The 15,209-nt window shown below is 35.6% G+C and overlaps 1 long non-coding RNA gene across 1 annotated transcript in view; it reads left to right on the top strand.

Annotated features, from left to right (window-relative positions):
* LOC137096643 (uncharacterized) overlaps window positions 1–1,921 on the top strand; it is a 34,055-nt gene extending 32,134 nt beyond the window's left edge. The window contains exon 3 of the long non-coding RNA XR_010909574.1: window positions 243–1,921. This is a non-coding gene — a long non-coding RNA (uncharacterized lncRNA). The remainder of the gene's footprint in view (window positions 1–242) is intronic.
* The last annotated feature ends 13,288 nt before the right edge of the window (window positions 1,922–15,209 follow it).

Raw genomic sequence — 15,209 nt, 5'->3', positions numbered from 1 at the left:
AGCAAAGCTCCAGATTTTCCCCCTCTCAAGGCCTAATTCACCACAGGCAATAGTAAATGCTTTTCTAACAATGAGATCCAAAGAGGAGAAGTAAATGGGTTTCCATGTACGACCTCTCACTCTAAATCAGCCTGGGGACATTTTCATGTTTATAGAAGGAGATATCATAATGAAGTAAAGTCAGAGTTATTTTGTTCTTCCACTCTAATGCTTTTATGGTTTTTCTCCTGTCTCTCCCTCAGCCATTAGAGGGTCCTGAAAACATGTGGCAGTGTTTGGAACTTTACTTCTGAGGGCCAGAGGGATGTGAAGCTGACAGACAGGGAGTTAGATTCTGCTGGAAAATTGTAGGATTGCAATAATTGCTTCCATGGACTTTCAGGGAAGCATTTGTCAACATCTATCCCTAACAACTCTGGAACACACTCAACAGTCATGATTGAAGAGATGAGACAGTTTTATGGATTGGTGACAGATTAAAAACAGAAATCATAGTGTAGGAAAAAATCTGCATGTATTTTTACACTGGATGATAGAAAGTGTGGTTTGTCATAAGCATATGCATTGCATGGATGTAATTATTTGCTATGAAACAATTTCAGATTTTTTTCTTGAAACTATGAAAAAGTTTTGGACTTATATCAAGTCACATTTTAACACAATTTCTTTTTTTTCAGTTTGTTACATATTTGACCATGTTCTTTTTTAAAAAATCCAAATGTTGTTCATTTATAACAGTATGTAACACTATTTTTGTTCCTGGGTTCTAAATGTCACTTCCTAATTGGTTCTGTCATAAAAACATGGAAAAAGTTTATTGAACTGCAAAAACTTTGGTTTTCTGGGACATCCTGCATTATGTTTTCTATAGTTGAGACTCTATGACTATCTCATAGAATCTCAACCACTTCATCATAGTTTGTGACAGCCACAAAAATGAAGTTTCTGGAGGATAACAACTACTTTCAAAGTAGGTACTGAATAACTAAATAAGAACACTTTCAAACCAGGAACAGAAAATATTTCAATTTTTGTTACATGTATTGGAACCAGTGTTTTTTTTAACTGTCTGGATTTAGAAGTGAGAAGAGAGTTGTCCATGGTTACATATAATGCCAAATTCCATAAGGCGATTAAAGTAAAACATTATAATGGTGAATAATGCACTCTACATGGGGCTGCCTTTGAAAATGGCCTGGAAATTTCAGTTGGTTCAATGGGCGGTGGCCAGGCTGTTAACTGGCGCTCCTTACAGGGAGAGGTCAACCCTCCTGTTTAAGGAGCTCCATTGGCTATCATTCATTCTCCAGACCCAATTCAAGGTGCAGGTGCTTACCTACAAAGCCCTAAATGGTTTGGGACCCATCTACCTGCATGACTGCATTTCTGTATACGAACCCACACGATCTCTTCCTTCATCTGGAGAGGCCCTGCTCACGAGTGTGATTGGTGGGGATGAGGGACAGGGCCTTTTCGGTGGTGGCCCCATGACTCTGGAACTCCCTCCCCAAGGACCTCAGGCAGGCCCCAACGTTGGCAGTCTTTAGAAGGAGCTTGAAGACATGGATGTTCCAGTGTGCCTTCCCAGAATAAGGACTCCCAAGCAATATGTCCCAAATGCACTTTACGAGAGATTTAGTACTGTCTGCACGCCCACCTATCTTAAAATATCCAGCATTTTAAAATTTTTAATTCTTACATTTGGCCCTGCCACAGGTTTTAATTATGTCATGTCATTATTGTATTGTTTTGCTTGGTTGTGAGTTATTTATTGTTGTATTGCTGTTGTTATGTTTTATGATATATTTGGGCTCGGCCTCTTGTAAGCCGCACCGAGTCCTGCGAGAGATGGTAGCAGGGTATAAATAAAGGTTTATTATATTATTATTATTAGTAGTAGTAGTAGTAAGCACAGTGTAAGCAAATGTAAATGGATGCATATTGGGACAATGTTCTCTTAGAACATTCACCTATTAATAAAGTTAACTATTATGGAAACAGAAAGATGTACTAGTTAGGTCTTTGATCTGGTCCAGAACAGCTCTTCCTTAGGTTCTTAATCTTAAAAGTGAATTGTTGAAAAGTAAGTGGCAAAATGACATGGAGGAATGCTGCCAACCATGTGAAATATTTCTCTCTGTTTAATTAATCAGCCATGAATTTATCCTTACTGTCTCTCAAATTTAAAATCTTACAAGCAATAGGAGGACCTTTGTGCTTCCATTTCAAATTGTAGACAAAACTGTGAAAATTGCATTTTTAGAAACATTACAACGACTACTGGATCTTGGGTTATATGTGGAGGCCTGTGCACTCTCATGGGCCATGGAATGGATAAAACTAAAGAATGAAAAATTACTGAATTTAGAGGGCTTTGATTTACGAAGAGGTTGGCATGCGTACATTTGGTACGACAAAACAAAACTAGAAAAGAATTTTGGAAACCATTTCATTAGGGCTGCAATTATCAAAACATGGAACAAACACAAAAAAAGAATGTATAATAAAACACCAACATGGGTATCGCCGCTGGAATCCTGCCAAAGAAGAGAAAAAGGTTGGATCAAATGGCCAAATTATAAAGAACTGATAAAAGAAGAGAAAGAAGAAATAAATTTAAAAGCTTTAGAGGAAATAAAAAAAATATTATCCAAACATGACCTGGCTACAATATAGGCAGATCCAGTAATATTTTGGAAATGATAAAAAATAGGATTTGAGACAAAAAGAAATAAATGGGATGCAATATGGGATACAGGGAGGAAAAAAATATCCAGAATATACAAAAAGCTGTTGGGATGGAACACAGAGGAGGAAGGAGTAAAAGAATGTATGATAAAATGGGCAAGAAATGTGGGTAGATCGATAAGATTAGAAGAATGGGAACTGATTTGGAGGAAAAAATAAAATATTTACGGGCATATGATATTCAAGAAAATTGGGCAAAGATATTCTATAGATGGTACATGAGCCCTTACAAATTAAGTAAATGCTATAAGAATTTGAAACCCAAGTGTTGGAAATGCGGAACGGCATGTGCATTACCACATGTGGTGGCAATGCAAAAAGGCAAAAAGATATAATTTACAAAAAATCCTAAAAATTAAAATCCCTCTAAAACCTGAGTTATTTCTATTGGGTTATAACAGATATGAAAATCGATGAAAATACAGATAAATTGATATTCCTATCCACAACGGCAGCCAGGATGTGCTACGCCAAAAGGTGGAGAAAGGAAGATATACCAACAATGGAAGAATGGAAAAGGAAAATATTAGATGTTAAAAATATGGATAGTCTAAGTTATCTATTACAAAGAAATAAAGGAATAGCAGAGACATGTACAGACTGGACACCACTTAATGAATACTTAATGCAAGAGAAGTGAGATGATAAAAAAAAATCTGTTCAAAAAAGAAAGAAAGGTTAAACTTGTAAATACACAATTATCTTTAGTAGACTAGTCAAAAAACTAAATATGTTTAAGAAAACTAAGAAGGAAGAAGAACGAAAGAAAAGGAAGAAACTATCCTCGAAGAACTCTGGAAGTCAACTTGAAGAAGAAGGGAAACCTTGCTCCCCCCCCCCTCTTTTCTTTCTTCCTCTTCTCCCTTTGCCTGTACTCTCTTTCTTTCTTTCTTTTTTCTGGTTTTTAACTATTATGTAATATAAAAAATCTCAATAAAGAATATATTATATAAAAAAAGAAAAGAAACATTACAACGGAACAAAGGTTATGCTCCAGTCTTTTATGCCCTTGAATGTGTCTTCTGTAAAGTTCCAGGAAAGACAGTTTTGAATGTGTACTTTAACCAAAATAGCTAAATGGCCAGCAACAATAAAACTTATCTTTTTGCTGAGTTACACTAATAAGATAGTGACCTACAAATCAGTCTTATTTGCAGTGGGTGAAACAAAGATTCAATCTCAAACTGAGAATAATGGAATGACCAGAGTGGGTTTTTTAATTTGTGGACAAAAGAATAGATGTTGGCATAGGGAGAAAATGGATTTGATATATAAATATAGATATAGAATTGTTTTACGAATACTGGTTTGCTTTATATCAGTGTTTCTTAATCTCTGCTCCTCCATTTGTTTTGGTCTTCAGCTCTCAGAAATCCCAGTCAGTTTACCAGCTGTTAGGAACTGGGGGACATGAAATCCAAAACATCTGGAGGAATAGAGTTTGGGAAACACTACTATAAATGACTCATTTTTAACTGTTTCTGAAATTTTCTATCTGCAAATTTGCCTGTTTTCAAATGTCAGTGTATGTTCCTTTCCTTTCAGTGTAGCCACTTGAAGTAAGGTTGTCTTCCTGGGACTACTAAAATTCTTGAAAATAGTGTTTCCCATGTTTTCTATATATGTGCATATTCTTAAACATATTCACTCTTTCTCCCCCCCCCCCCACCCCACTTCACAGCAATACACAATTTGTCCAAAAAAAAAGTATATGAACACCCAATGGCACATCCTATGAAGAATTTGGAAAGTGTTTTTTTTTTTTAAAAAAAAAACAACAACATCTAAATAAAGTAAATTTATCACATATCACAAATCCTAATCCTCTTTCCCTTAAGGTCATTGATCAGTAAGATTTTAGTTTCTTTTATCTGCTTATAGCATACAATCCCTGCTCTTCAATCCATATTATGTTGGACTTCAGTTATTGACTGTTTTGATGGGGGCAGAGTAAAAGTATTATACCAACTACATCTCGTCCTATCCAACATACACATTTGCTTCAGATCCATATGCCAATATTCCTTTGATCAAATGATTAAGATGCTCTACCACTCTTGGGGAGATTTTTTTTCTATCTTTTTGGTTGTTCAGTGTAGCTTTTTTCTCTGATCAACATATAAATCTTAATTCTCCACTCACCCTTAGCTTACAACAGGCTTCTTTGATGCTTGTGTTTTATTTCTGCCAACAATAAAGAGAATACTTGCTTCTTATTCATGTATTAATCAACAGGGTCTTTCTTTTTTACTTTTATGTGTACTATATAATTATTTTCATGGTAATGGTCTCCTAGCAACAGAGCTACACCAGACTGACTCATGTCATCACAATAAGACTGTGTTAAAGCTACCTTCAATTGCTATAATTGCTATCACTGATTGGATATTTCCAAACTGATACTTTTTTTACTGTCCTAATTCCATGTGATGAGATTAACACACCAAATTCAATGTGTTTAATTATATATGTATCCACTGTTGGTGGATAGATGTATACACACATAAGAGATTTTTTTAACAATGTATATATTATCTGTAAAAGACTTTATTTAGATCAGAGGACCACGTGGTGGATATGGCTTTCCATGGTCATTTACTTGCCCTAAATTCCAGGATTAGGATCTCCCAAAGTCTGAAAAGATTTGAAGGCACACAACAATAAAATCCTAATTAACTTGACTATATAATCCAAAAGCAGACTCCTTGAAATATTGGTAAGTTAATGTTGGTTAAAATTGTTTTTCATTTTAATTATTGCATTGTTCTTCAAATGAAGGCTCATGTGCTGGATGTGGCTCTCCATGGTCATTTACTTGCCCTAAACTCTTGGCTTAGAGTCTCCCAAAGTCTGAAAAGATTTGAAGGCACACAACAATAACAATCCTAATTAACTTGACTATATCATCCAAAAGCACTTAAGTTAAGCACTTGGTTAAAATTGTTTTTCATTTTAAATATTGTACTGTCCTTTCATTTTTTGCACTACAAATAAGATATCTGAACAGTGCATAGGAATTTGTGGTTTTCCCCCCAAACTATAGTCTGGTCCCCCAACAGTCTGAGGGGCTGTGAACGGACCCTCTGCTCAAAAAGTTTGAGGACCCCTGGTTTAGAGCAATGTCAGAAACTGTGCAGGCCACTAGATGGTAGGATTGCAACACCTAATATTCTTCTGATAAGGTGTTAGGGCTACTCCAGGGCATAAATATAAGGGGGATAAAATGACAACATAAGAGTATAGCACCTAATTTAGCAATGAACATTTCCCAACAGTTCCCAAATTTCAAGCAGAATAGTGGGGCGTTAAAAAAATTCACATCTGGAACTCTAATATTTGCTGAGTTTTCATTCCCCTAAATTGTATTTTTAAATGCTCAACTGAAGTTTTAAGGGACAGCAGTGCTAGAAATTTGGGGAGTGATGGAAATGTTATTGGGGGTGGGCAGGATTTTTTCTCCTGAGCAGATGGTAAATTCACTCATATTCTGCTGTAGCTACCTCTCCTAGTTTCCATCCAACACTACCAGGAGGGTTCTTTAAAGCAGGTCTCCTTTAAAGCTTTTCCACTCCTGACCCCTTTCCACTCAATAAATGTGTATATTACCTCAGGCATATAGATATATAAATCAAACATTTACTGATAATACATTAGCATGTGCTGGGCTTGTTAAACAGACTGATTTTTCTTTTTGTGGAGTACAGCTGAAGCATTTGCTGCAGAGCCCACTGTGAACATTACATGTTGTTAACAAATTTGTGCAAATGGGTGGTATTCCAAAACCTTTCACCATTGCCACATTTTTCATAACCCCCCCCCCCCAAAGGGACTCTATTTGAGGTTGGAACCCACAGTTTAAGAAGCAGTGTTTTAAAGCCAACATCTGATTTAAAGAGGCAATTCTATCATATTCATGCGTAATTTGGTTACCACTGAAATTAGGAGAAAGGGAGTTGAGAGGGACTTTTTTGCCCCTCCAAGCTGTTTGCATGGAGGTGTTGTGATCTTATGGAGAACAGAGTTGATATGCTCAGAGGAATAATTGGTAAAGACGTTAATAAAACAATAGCAAGGTTCCAATCCCAACTTATCCTGATCTGGCAAAAGGCCCTTTAAAAGTTTGGAATTTGCTCTAACAGTGATCTTTGCTTACTTGCCTCTTTTCTTTTTTGTTCTCTGTGTCTTCAACAAAGCCCCTTTGCTTACAGAACCAACTATGTGTTTAACTTCTATCGATCAACCATTGCCTATCACCCTTGATATTTTAGCATCTTCACTCCTCTGACACCTCCTGATGTAATGGCTGACTTACAGAGATGCAGCTGAGTTTAGCTGAGAGGCTCCATCCCTGGGGAAAATTCTGAAAGGGGAGGGGGAAGGGGATATCTTAAAGGGAAGGGGGTAATTATGGAAACCTCCCATAATGGCTATATACAATACGCAGGCTAACCTCTCCTAACTAAGAAGGAAACAGAGGTTTCCATGGGAGCATGACAGGGACATTGTTTTAGTTCTTATAAACCATGATTTTGAATTATGTTGTCTTGAATGTTGTCTATCTGATTTTCAAGCTGTCTTTCACTTACTTCTTCCTCCTCCTCCTATCTCATACAAAACAATCAACTTTGCAGATTAGTTTACATCAGAAAAAAAAATCTGATGGCCAATCTGATCCAAAAAAAAGATTCTTCTAGTTCATTGTTTCTCTGGTTGCAGCAGTATAGAGTCTGTAGAAAGAGTTTTGCCATTTGAAGCAAAATGGGAATGGCAAAACCATGTGCAATGTAGAAGGCATGCCCTGGAGTCCAATGCTCTGATGCAATTCCATTTTCCAATTCCAATGTTCCAGTGTTCTATTTCCAAGCAACTTAAATATGATGTCCATGCAACCAAGAATTATGTCAGAGATTATTGATGCAGGTTATTAATCTAAAAGCATGTCCATTGTTTTAAATACAAGAAAGTTGCATCTGTTTAATTTTTACCTGGAACACTGCATGTTATCTAAAACAACAGTTGTTTTCCAGAAAGGTCTGGCCTTCCTCCATCTCTTTAGAATTCTTCTTCAAATAATCACCTATTCATATCTCCTAAAACAAAGTGAGAGTTAAGCAAATGTTTCTGTTATTCAGACATTTTTTGAGGGACGTTTCACTTACTTAGCTCTGATAAGCTTCTTGTATTTAAGAATCAAAGAATGACAAAAGTTAAGGGGACATTATTGAAGATGAAAGGAAGCTATTCAAAATGGCAAAAGATGGCTAAATTGTCATGCTGGACCATTGCCTGCTTAGAAAAAGCTCAGGTCCTGTATAAAAAGGCTTATGTAAAGAAAAGAGTTATTATTGATATAATTCCTTTGAGGATTGAGAGTCTTGTCACTTAATTTATTCAGTTATGCTAGCACTCAAATTCTCTTGTTACAGTTAATTAATGAAATACCACATTTACGATTTGAATTGGCATCTCTCATTGCATAGGAGAAATCTATGACATGTCGTAAAGACAAAAAGAAATAACTGTGCCTAAAAGATTATGTCTCTTGTGGGAGATCTTTCAATTAGCGGGGATACACAGTTGAACAAAACCAAAGTTTAAAAATATTTAAGCAAGCAATTTACTACAGCTACAAGGAGTCTTAAAATCAAAATATATTGCTAGTTTGTATATGTGTGTTTTCTGGAAACTGAAGCACTATACTTCAGAAGATAACATTACAGATCAGGATGAAAAATATACAGTAGAAAAGCCAGAGGAAAATGTAGCTTGCTGTGTGAACAGTGGTACATTTTGCTGTGCAGTCATTCATTATGGCATTCTCAGTAGCCACATCTCTACAGGAGAATCCAAAAATCCAGACTGTTCTGTTATTTTCTCTCTCCCTACCCTCTTTTTTTTTTAAATCAGATTCAAGCCTTTTGTAAAAGCAATAGGCCTGTATTACCCAGTTTACTGATTAATAAGATAATCCAGCATACTTTACTGCTACAGGGATAATTCAAGACAATGTTTTTATATTGGGAAACAAAATCCATCTGTTCACTAACTACTGTGTTGACTGGTGATAAGTTAGAGTAGAAAAAAAAGTAACCAGAAGGATTGGACAAGTAAATAACTATGCATGCTTATCAAAAATTCATCTCAGCCTTTTGAGTCTTGGCTCGACTACACTACTAAATAAGAAAAGGGAAATCCTTGAACAATTGCTAATGACCAAAGAGTGCGGTCACACCCCTAGACTAGACTTAAAAACAGAACAGGAGGGGAAAAAATGGGATGCCAAAAGATACAGGTTATGAATAAGAATAAGGTTCTGTAGGTTTGTTCTTAAGTTCAATTTGTATGTAACTCCATATATATATGCTCTGGATAGCTTAGGGAAGGGTTAATATCTCTGTGGGGTTCGTTTTTTTGTTTGTGCTCCTGTTCAGATTTCACCTCACTTTCTGTCCCTGTGATAATTGAATTGTGAAAGAAATTGGTTTGCTGTGGAAACAAGGATTGATGAAAAAACTTCAATTGAGACACCTTTTCCCCATGATAAGTCTTTCAGGAGTGAATTGTTTCCCTAGAGCAAGATTTCTTTCACTTCTTGTTGTCTCATCCCTGTTTTATCTTTGAGTCATTTTGTCGGATGTTTGTAACTCAGAGACTGCCTGTAGTTTGTCTTAAGGGTAGTAAAGTATGACTCCAGGTATAATTTAAGATAGGAGAAAAATTTGCAAACCAAATATCAATAGAGAAATAACATTCTGTAGAAGAGACTATTCTGTTCCTTTGGGTATATGTGATCATCTTTTAGCTGTATTTTGTTTAAACATCTTTGAAATCCTTTTAGAAATAAAAAAGAATCTCATTTGCATTAAATAAAAATATAAAACGGGTATAAAATGAAACAATTCATTACCAAGCAAAAAGGTTGGAACAAATATTATATGCCTGTTGGCATTCCAAGATGTAATTCTTGGAATTGTTTCTATTTGGATCTTAAGGGGGTTTATTCTTCTCAGTGACACACAGAGAGATTTTCAATTGATCTTCTATAGTTGTTCTTCCTGGCATGACACCTCACCATCCATATTGCCAGAGAGACACAAAAGACCATCATCTCCAGTTGTGCTCGAATTGTAAAGTGCCTTCGATAGGGATGAGCTCTGGCCAACATAGCCGTTTCCAGGCTATCTACCTCTCCATAATGCAAAACAAAGAAAGAACAAAAGTAAGAAGCATAGTAAAAAGGCATGAAATCAAATGAGCAAGCTAGAAAAGGTTTTAGGGCTTGAGTTTGATTGAAAAAGGTATTCAAAATGTTATGATCACCCATGCTAGCCAAAAGCATTATTCTTATTCCCACACATCAGATCTGCCTTCTTATTTTGAACAGCCAGGCTACAAAGCTGTTCACAGCCATCCATCTGAATCATGTATTCTATTTGATTCTCAGTGATTTAATTATTTTACTGCAGAAAGAGATCCAATACTTTTGTTCTAAACTGTGTCATAAATATGATTGCAATATGTGATTCTGGGATTTGTCTCCACTTAAGTGAATACACACAATCGAGAGTAAACATACAAAGTCAATAGCACATTTTTCAGAAAACGGTGGCCATTTCCTAATTTAGCAGATATAACCCTCAATCCTATATGCCTCAGGATAGCATAAATATCCACATGTCAGACATGCTATACTCCCCAGGCTTACTGCAAAAACCTTAGGTGACCAATCTATGCTTTGAAAAAAAAAACCAAACAGGAGAAGTTTCTGTGTGCCTCTTTATAGAGAAATTATTCTAAAAGTGTCCGGATTATTAAAGGACCACCGTGGATCTCTTTGCAGTTATCACCATTTTGCTTCTGTCTTTGTGGATGAAGGACCTCATCACATTGAGAAATGTCCCTGTTGTAGGACACTTCAGCCTCTTTTCAAGCATGGAGAGGCATGGAGCTTATCCCATGGAAAGAAATTATTTTAACATGGCGCACTGTGTCTTCTTTATCAAAAAGGGTTTGAAGCAGGACAGTTTTATCCCATGGAAAGAAAAGGGTTTAATGTGGTGTCAGTCTCCTTTAATGTAAGAAGCTTTGTGCAGGACAAGGGGTTTCTTGACTTTCAGATATTGTAGTTTTCCCTGATTAAAAAGTGATGAATGTAAGATTAATGTTTTGCCAGATCTTAGATTTCCATGTGTGAGTATGATGGTAGAGGCAGAACTCAAAATAGGATGGCTGACAATCTAGAGGGGAGATTCTCTATGCTAAAAGGATGGTCACCCATGCTTTCCAATCTCAATATGATGAGGTCCAAAGTCAGATAGATCAATGATACTGCCTTCTTGCTGTAAAGCATGGAATGGCCATGTGGGTCAGCTTCAAGGATTTTGCAGTATAATAGAACGGGGTTCTTGGGAATAGCAGAGGGAAGAAGAGAATAACAGTTCCTGCAGTATCTGAAAAAGAAGAGCGACATCTATAGGGCAACAGTTCATTAGGGTTAAATGGTAGACAAATAGTTCAGTTTATAATTGATTCCTAAATTAGTGCAATTTGTGACTTTACTGAGTATAATTATCAAGGTGTATAACATCAGTTTCTGAGTATAAAGACATATTGATTAAATAATGATAATGTATTAGGAGGTTTGCTCAAATTATAATTACCATGTTGTTGTTGTTTTTTAAAAAACACACCACATGGATTGATCACAATGAGGCAGCCTAGCTTTTTGTTTTAAACCAAAGACTGTCATGGCATTTGAATTTGCCATCTGGGAAATAAATGAAAAAAATAAATAAAAGGATAACGACTGAAATTAAGTGTCTCTAAATAAGGGTTCAATTTAGATTTAATAATGGAGTGAAAGCCAGAGATGAAAGAAAATATGCATAACATTGAAGATTTAATCAACCTGATTTCATTTTAATATTGAGAAATAAACAGCAAGCAAGAAGGAGAAGGAATTCAGCAGCTGCTCACATCTTAATCTCTTTCCTGTGTATTCCAAGAGGAAGTGAATCCAAATATTTAAAAAATGCTAGTCCCTCTCATTTGTCAGCAAACAAACAATAAACATGAAAATGACTAGCAATTAAAGGTGATAATTATGGAACTAAAAAGATATAAATAAATACCCTCTATCTGACCTCCCTTCGATTGGGTAGGAAGAGAGTGAAAGGAAAAGGCATTAAGGACAAATCCCATTAGATTTTTTTAAAAGAAAAGATGACTAATCTTTCTTTTTAATTCAATAAATATCAAGACATTTACCAAAGAAACATTTCTGAGATTAATAAAAAATACTAATTTCTTCAACGTGCTCATGGAAGGTTGTACATTTTACAAGTACTATATTTTGCTTTGAGTTTTAGTGTGGGTTCCCCTGTCCAGCCCACCCCAGTGCTTTAGTATTACAAGCATCCTGAATTTAGAAAGAATACAGTGATTCCTGACTCACTGAACTTTCTGGTTGTTCATTATCCCTTTGTTGGCCTGCCAGCCACTTCTTGTCATGATTTTCCATCTTTCTACTTTGCTTTTTCAGTACTTAAATCTCCTTTACCCAAGGTACAATTATTTTCTGATTTCTTGTTGCAGCCTACATTATTTTCTGCAAATAGTCTTCTTGATTGTGAGGCTCTATACCAAATCACCTGGTTTGCTAGAGCCAATAGAATTAAACACCAATGACTCAAAGCTGCAGGTCACTTGTACTTTGACAGCCCATTGACTCTAATGGATCACCAAGTGGTATAAATGGCTTGCAGAAAGCAACCACAAGCTGCAATGCTACTCCCACTCATTTTATTTCCTAACTTGTTTTCAAGAGTTCAGCCTCGGGCTGCAATCATAAGCATGCTTCATTTGAAGCAAAGGCCATTGAAATCAATGAGACATGCTGTCAAGTAAATGTGTTTTGGACTTGGGTGCTAGACTCTAAATTTCACACCATTCACTCAGGCAGTTTTATTGACATCAAAGAGTGTATACAGAAGAAAGTGATGTGGGGAGTGTTCTTGGGTATACATGTCCAAATATGTTTGCTGTTTACAGAGTGGAATGCCACTGTGTCCTGATTTTTTGAAAATAATATTTTTGATATAATATTGCAATTTAAAAAAATAAAAATGAGAAATAGAGAGAAAAAAATAATTATTTAGAATCTAGAGGCATAGAATACATCACGAGTAAAGATAGATTAATTAATTCAAGAAAAATTAAAAATACTCAAACATACATGTACATCAGCCAATGCGGTATTTTCTTATAGGAACCCAGGCCATCATCCTAGATTTAAAATGACAACAGATATATAAAAACCTATTGACTAGTATGAGTTTGTTCAGAACACAAGAACATGGTCTACTAAAAGTAATTGTTCAGATATGGGTGAATTTGAGAAATTTGAAGGGATACTCGTGTGTGATTGGCCATAATAATCTTTTGATTTTTGTGTGTGGGTGTCAGGAAACAGGGTTCTGAGAAGAGGGCAAATTGAGATCAAACACACCTTTTTTCAGCCATACATTCAGGACAAATACATGGGGAAAAGGCATCTTTGTTTCTTATTGAAGAAATAGAGCTTTCTATAAATGGTCAAAATAAAGTGGAGTTAAAATTCTGCTGCTGTTTGGAATCCAGATAATGCTGGATTAGGAACAAAATTGTTTCATCTAAACATTACTGTGGGTGAAGAGGACATGAAATTTGATCCAGAGATTCCAGGAAGTTCCAGAGTATTCTGAAGTGATTGAGCTGGGTCTTGCCTGATCCATTCTCCACACCTCAAATGGACCCACCATGGCATCCCCACCAAGAAGGAGCTCCCTATCTAGTGAGGTTACATCAGAATACTCAGCTTTAATACCAAAGAGGAAAGAGCCTTTTTCCATGTTCTTTTTAATAGCCATGATCTTAACCAAATTTAATTTAATTCATATTTGAAATGCTTTTAAAACTTTTGTATAAGTTTGCAGATGGGAAAAGAGCACATACAGAATATATAACTACAATTAAGGACTCTCGTTAAAATGGCGAACCATTAGCACCAAAATCTATGTGCTTCAGTTTGCAGGTTTTATTGCCATCATTTTTCTTATAAAGATATTAAAAATTCCAAAGTGGCAAAACATGTCTCCTGGATAACCTCTGGAGTCAGTATAAAGCTGCAAGATAGAGATGACTGTCCAGGAATTTTATACTTTCTAAGGTAAAATGACTTATCCATCCATATAGGTCAGGTAAGGGAAGTCCTTCTCTAAGCAAGGATTTGCAGAATGATTAAGAGAACTTTAGATAGTCTTTGTTGAAAAGGGAAGCAGGACCCTCCCCCCCCACACACACACAGACACATACACCATCACAACAACCACCACCAACAACACACACACACACATCTATACCTGGCTACAGCTCTATTATTGACAAGTGAGTACAGACATCTACATAATTAAAGTAGTTGCAAATTAGAACTAGCTCTGAGAAAAACTTGACATTATACATGATGCTGTTCAAAGGAACTTAATGTTAAGTTAAGTGGTGAGTTTGGACTCAGATTAATAAATAAAGCCACAAAATAGCAAAGATTTAAATAACCAAAAGGGCAAAAAAAGTTCCACTAATTTTTTCCAATTAAATTAAAAATATTTTGTGGTAATTGGCCAATTCTTCAAAACATTTTTTCCAATGAAAATGAGAAAAGATGTGTATTCTTATCCTAGAAGCATCTCAGGACTTCAGGATGTTAACAAATTAAACACATAGTTACCATTTTCCTTCCTTAGTCAAAACAAGAATTAAATTTGGATAATGCTGGAACACTTGTCTGTAACTAATTAAAGAAAAATAGTGAATCAATCTTGGCATGGTTCTGTGATCACCTAATTAGCATCTTACAAAAATAGATTTCAAAAGTAAGGCATTTGGAGCATTCATAGTCAATAGTTCAAGAATGCTCACTTGATTACTAAATCCATATGACTAGACCAAATTGCTAGACCAAACTAGAAGTAGACCCATTGATTCACTGATATTAACAAAAATATTGATTTACAATTCAGATAATTAATTCAATTGTCCAGCTCTAGTGTTGATCTAACAAATAGATTTAGATCATAAATCTAACAATAATACAATTAGAAGGAGGGAACAGAGCTAAGATATTTCAGTTCTATAGATTTCAGTGAAAGAAGTTAATGATAAGCTTATGCTTTTTCCACAAAGTATACAAAGCACTACATTTCCATAAATGTTTTCATAGAATTTTTTTTTGGCTGAATTTGATTTACAGCACTACAGTTTTACACTTGCTTAAAATGCTACATGTTGACTAATTTGTGTTCATAGTCATGACAGTGATATGATTATTACTCAGTTTTGTGCCTGCTTTGCTCAGTGGTCAAAAGTTTCCTAAACTCTTATAAATTCTATAAAATGGTTTTCAAAAGAATAACTTAATAAAATAG

The sequence above is a fragment of the Anolis sagrei genome, chromosome 3 (assembly GCF_037176765.1).
Source record: "Anolis sagrei isolate rAnoSag1 chromosome 3, rAnoSag1.mat, whole genome shotgun sequence".
In the NCBI taxonomy this organism is placed as follows: Eukaryota; Metazoa; Chordata; class Lepidosauria; order Squamata; family Dactyloidae; genus Anolis; species Anolis sagrei.
This window is presented reverse-complemented; position numbering and strand designations above follow the sequence as displayed.